The sequence below is a fragment of the Echinops telfairi genome, unplaced genomic scaffold, assembly GCF_000313985.2.
Source record: "Echinops telfairi isolate 266 unplaced genomic scaffold, ASM31398v2 ScPeMD7_23;HRSCAF=83, whole genome shotgun sequence".
Lineage (NCBI taxonomy): Eukaryota > Metazoa > Chordata > Mammalia > Afrosoricida > Tenrecidae > Echinops > Echinops telfairi.
Window position 1 is genome coordinate 87,857,881 of NW_022103920.1, and position 6,145 is coordinate 87,864,025.

Below are 6,145 nucleotides of genomic sequence, written 5' to 3' on the forward strand. Positions count from 1 at the left end.
GCTTTGGGTCTCCACTCTGCACTACCCCCCTCATTCACAATGATATGATTTTTTGTTCTTTGATACCTGATCCCTTCGGCACCTCGTGATCGCACAGGCTAGTGTGCTTCTTCCCACGTGGGCTTTGTTGCTTCTGAGCTAGATACTCTCCAACTATTTTGATGGCATCTTGTTTCTTTTCTTTTTTTAAATCATTTTATTGGGGGCTCATGCAACTTAATGGTTGGTGCATAAATCTTAATGATAGTCATATTAACTGGTCTTCCTTGTTATAGTATTATTCCGGTCACTGGCAGTGTTGTATGTCAGGCTAGATCCAGACCTTGACACGTTTTTTTGACGAAACAATGTCCGTCTGCTCCTCCACAGGCTGTCGTTCCCAGCATAGAAGGCCATGTGACTGTTCAGCTCCGTCTGTTGGACTGGTTCATCTCAGCTCCCTATTGATCTTTGCATCTGGTTTCATTTTGAACATCTCCCAGTTTTGCTAGTTCCATCCTTGGCACAGGACAGGCTATGTTCTTACCCTAATGGCTGTATCCAGCCGTTCCTTCTTACCTTTAGTCATGGCACGTCAGCAGGTCAAGGTCCCGCCAGCTCTCTGTCTTCATTAAGTTCTGTTCACTTTATAGGCAGCTCTTCCCCAGTCGTGTTCTCAGTGTCTTTCAACTCTGAGGGGTCTGTCTGCCTGCATGCTTAACAGAAAATGTACTACGGTTGTTCACAAGGTCTTCATTAACAACTTTTTTTTCTGAAGTAGAGTATCGTGCCAAGTCTGCCTTCCTGGAAGGTCTTACATCTTGAAGCTCTGCTGAAACTTGTCCACCATGGGTGACATGCCAGCATTTGAAAGACCGTTTGCATAGTTTCCAGTAAGCCACCCAGTGTGACAAGCTGACAGAAGGTGTGGAGGGGAGAGAAGTCAACAGATGACAAGTCATGAAGGGATTTAGGGCCAAGCTGAAAAGTGTGGACATTAGCCAGAAAACAATCGTCGGAGGATTTTAAGGAAGGAAAGGACGAGCAGATTTGCACTCCAGGGAGAACATTGGCACTGTGGTGGTGGGTGTATCGTAAAGGAATGAGATGAGGCAAAGGACTTGTTGGAAAAGACTCGGTTGTTAGAACAAGGAGAAGGATCATCAGAACTGAAGCAACGGCAGTAGGGAAATTGGGATGGAGGAAATTAGACGACGCAGGGAGCCTGCCCATGTGGCAGCCACTGTGTCAGTCCATCTCCCTGAGGGTCTTCCTCTTTTTGCTGGCCCTCTGCCTTTCCAAGCATGATGTCCTTTTCCAGGAACCGTCTAGTCTCTGCAAAACAACACCCAACTCACTGTCTTCAAGTCACTTCTGTAGTGCCCCTGTGGACAAAAAGAACTCCCACTGGGTTTCCAAGGCTGCAAATCACTCCATCTTTCTCCCTGGGATGGGCAGTAGGTTCAGCCTACTGACCTCATGGTTAGCCCAACTCGTAACCCACTGCTGCACCAAGGATCTCTGCTCAGATTAGCTCTATTTTAGGAGTTTAAGAACCATATGTTGCAATATTGGCATATTGGGCCCACAGTGGCCCACGTGTCTCTAGCAGGTTGGTTTGTCCACTTCCATCTTTCCCTTGAATGATTTTGGTAGCCTGGTAATACCAACTAGATCCTAGATCCCTCAAAGTTGGTTCAGGCACAAGGCATGAGCAGAGAGCTGGTTCTGAGTGATTACTAAATTAAGCCAGCTGTCTGTTACATTTTTTAGGGTGAGGTGGGGAGTGGGGGAGATGAAAGCATTGGAAATACTTGGAATGGGTGAGAGTCTAAGGAATCCTCTCTATGGCACTCATAGATAGCATCAACTGCCATTGTGATTGCACTTCTCCGGTTAGGACCTACAGGTCTACACCCCAAGCAGAGACTGAACAGTGCCAACTAGTAGCTCCAGTTCCTCCCTTCAGTCTTTAGGATCGTGTAGCCCCAACTACTCACTGCATCTCCCAGCCAGGGTTGCCTTTCTGTCACATCTGCGCTCAAACTGCTAAACTTGTCTACATCAGAGCTTCATTCCCAGGACTTCCGGGACTTCCAAATCCAACGAGGAAGTTAACAGTAGTCAAGTCTAAGCTACCTTTAGTGAGACACCCCAGTGTGTGCCCGAGGATCCTGTGCTAAAGTGCCATGCTGGATGGGGTTCAGGGGGCAAGGTTAGCAGGGAGTTTCTTTTAAAAGCTAGACGGTTCTTGACACCGGGCCAAGTTTATTAAGACCTTGACCCCGCTGAGAGCTTGAGCTAATAGTTCTGGTGTCATTCTGTTGTATAGCTAGTGTGCCTCTCACCTAGCATGCCAGGCACATCTGAAACCTCTACAGCTAAGTTCTAGCCATGTGCTGCCGCCGCCTGCTACCCCACCCGCCACCCCCGTTCTCTACCCAACATGATCGTACACTGAGGCTGGGCTCTTTGTGGATGAGAAAACTCCAATATCAGGGCACATATCTTCTCAATTCTGTGGTTCATAGGATAAACCACCCGATTCCTCCAGGCTCTAATCTTCAACTGCTGTCAAAGCCCTTTCCGTCCCCAGGACTTGGCTCTAACAAATCAAAACTTCTGGTTTTCAAGTTCTCTCTTCCTTTGGATTAAAAACACAAAACGCCGAGAAACTGACTTTTGACACTTGGAAATGGACCATTAACGTCTCAAAAAATGCCTCCTTTTTTCCAAAGCAGCTAGTCACTGCCAGGGAGTCACTAGGTTGCTATGGCAACTGGGAACACAAGTACTGGGGATGAAAAATGTCCAGCCATTGGCCGTTCAAAAAGTAGGGTCTTAGTGAATGCACACCAGTGACTGCCACCGAAATGCTGTGGTCCGTTGAGGCAGGTTTGTATCTCGGTTGGCCGTCTTCAGAAATCCCACCCTGGAGAAGAATGTCCGGGAAAAGGTTTGTGGGGCTTTTTTTTAAACAATAAATCTCCATTTAAGCATTCAATAGACAATTTTTAAACATTGAATCATTCATCCATGTCAATATTAGATACATGGGATAAATGTTCCTCAATTTCCCCCCCAAATAAAGGTTTCAGTTTTGACTGACTACATTTTGTAGGTAAGTACAATATTAACTTTAGATATAACAAAAATCAATGAAACTCAAAAAAAAAAAAAAAAAAAAGAAAAATCAATGAAACTCGGGGGAAAGACCACTGATTCAGGGTGCAGGAATTCCGACCAACCATGGGGTTTCCCAAGATGCTGGGCGAGGACTATCTTCTTTCTCCATGAGCGCCCAGAGGTCTAAAGCCAGGCTCAGTCATCTCTCTTCCTGCACCTCCTTCCTAAGCAGCAGAGACACACGTCGCTGCGCTTCTTGAGGACGCCTTGCATGTGCAAAGCACACGCTCCTCCGTTTGACATCCATATTCCTGTTCCCGTTTAGAAGACAACATCTAAAAGGTGAAACCCTAGTTAGTATCTGTTGCTTTGGGACGTTTCAGACATCAGAGCACCAGTTTTATAACTTCCATAGCACAGATTTTTCAGGGTCAGGTTTGACTCGGGAGGGTCCCTCAAAGTCTTGCCTGTCCATTTCTTTTTGGGTATATACCGCTAAACAAGCACAGGTGCCTGCAATTCTAAAAGCCACACCTAACAGCAATTGCATCTACCGCATCCACACGGCACCTAACGGTGACACTTGGAATCACCACCACTGTTGGAAGTGAGGGCCGGAAGCTGGAATCTTGAGGTGACTGGACCTTGAGGTCTCATTGATCCAAAGAAAGGGCATGTATCTATAAGTAATTATGTCTGATTTTCAATACTCTGGCGTGGAGCTCTGGATACAGAAGCTAAGAGGTTCCCCAGGATGCCACCATTGCAGGAGTCTGCGATTGTCTTTAATGTTGGTCATGTCAGTGGTATGTGGCATTTCACTGTGGTGCTAGTTTGAATTTCCTTAACCCCTGTTGATGTGTTTAAACATCTTAGTATTTTTTTTTCTATTTATCTCTTTTTGTGAAGGATCTGTTCAGATTTTATCCTGTTTCTAATAGCTTTGTTGAGGCAAAATGTATCATAAAATTCACCACCGTGAAGGGTAGAATCCAATGGTTTTAAATTTGTGTTTGCATTTACAGAGTTGGGTGGCCCTCGGCATAATAATCCTGATTTTAAACCACACAATATTCCCAGGTTCTGTTCCTGCAACTGTCTCCCGGTCTCTGTACAGCAACCACGCGAGCACCGTGAAGTGTTCTGGGATTCCTGTCCTGCGAAACGTTGTCATAAGGAGGAGCCAAAGGACTTGCTGATTAACATCAAAGGCTGAAGTCTTCAGTGTGGATCGCAACACAGTGTAAAGAACTCAGAAATCCTTACGCTGAACCAACAGACCGCATCGTGAGAAACGCGGAAAAGACTGAAGACACACGCATTTCCTTGCTTGGGTCCGCAATGCTCATCCAAGCAGCTGTCAAGCAGTCAAAGGGCAGCTTGCATTGCACAGGTCTGCTGCGTAAGACCTCTTTAAAGTGTGGAAGAACAAGGATGTCCCTGTGGGGAACAAGATGCGTCGGACCCAAGGCGCCCAATCACCTCATCTGCGTGTGAAAGCCGGGCAGTGGATAAGGAAGGCTGATGGAGAATTGATGTATTTGAATTTCGGTGTTGGTAAAGAGTATTGAAAGTCCCACGGACTCTCAGGATAACAAAACCAAACCGCCTCCTGTGCTTTGGGCACGTTCCCAGGAGAAACCAGTCCCTGGAGAAGGACGTCCTGATGGTCAAGTAGACGGTTAGAGATAAAGAGGAAGATTCTCAAGGAGCAGGGTGGACACAGTGGCTGAAACACAACAAATGGGAGGGTGGCACAGGAGCAGATTGTGTCTTCCTGGCACACAGGGTCACTCGGAGTCGTAAGCAACCCACCGCTTTCAACAGTAGCAGCACACACCCTAACCTTGGATTGTTTCCATCGCCTGGAAAGCAAAGGTCATATGCATTAGTGGTAGTCTGCTTCCTCGTGCCGAGTACTATATTCTGTACCTTTACTTTTGCTTTTCCGGAATGCTTCATATAAATGGAACCCCAATATGTGCTCGGTGTTTTGGCTGACTCTTTTCAATTCATGTCATCTTTCTGCAGTCGATCCTTGGGCCAGTGGTTCCTTATTGTTCGTTAGGTGCTGTCGAGTCGGCTCGGACTCATAGCGATCCTGTGTCCAACGATAAAACTCTCCCTGTCCTGCGCCACCCTCACGATGATGGCTGCGTTGGAGCCCATGGCTGCAGCCCCTGCGTCAGACCACCCTGTCGATGAATTGCCCTTCTACCAAGCAGGACATCCTTTTCCAGATGCTGGTCTCTCCTGCAGGAGCCTTGGTGGTGTAGTGGGCTGTGGGATGCCCTGTTAACTGCAAGGTCAGCAGTTCAAATCCACAAGCCACAGGAGAAAGACGAGGCTCTCTACTCTTGTAAAGATTCACAGACGGACCCCCATGGAGGGTGGTTTTACTCTGCCCTACAAGGTCACTCTGAGTCAGAATCGACTCGATGGCAGTGAGTTTGGTTTGGTTTAGGTGGTCTCCTGAAAACAGGTCCATAATTTGTGAGAGGAAGTCTCACCATCCTAACTTCGAAGAAGCATTCTTCTGGCTGTACTTCTTCCAAGACAGATTGATCTTCCCCACCAGCCCAACCGTAATTCAAATGCAGTGATTCTTTCTTTGTCCTCCTTGTTAGTATTGTGTAAACATGCCGTCTTTCTGTTTGTGTTATTCCGGGTAGACTAGAAACAAATCCACAGAAACTCATATGTGTTTAAGAGAGTTTTATATAAAGGGTAATTGTACATTAAGAAAGCATCCCAACCCAGTCCAAGCCAAGCCCATAAGTCCGATATTAGCCCATATGTCTGATACCAATCAATAAAGTCCTCTTCAAACTCATAAAACACATGCAATGAAGCCAAATGTAGAACAATCACAGGCCACTGGGTAGAAAGTCTTTGGATCCAGTGGCGTTATAAGTATCTCAGCACTGGCAGGGGTTTCCACGTGGTTTCTCCAGCTCCCAGAACATGGGGTCTATTAGCATAGTGCCATGTGTCTGGTCAATAGAGCATCTCCAAGAGAGTGAGCCAAGAGTCTCTCCTG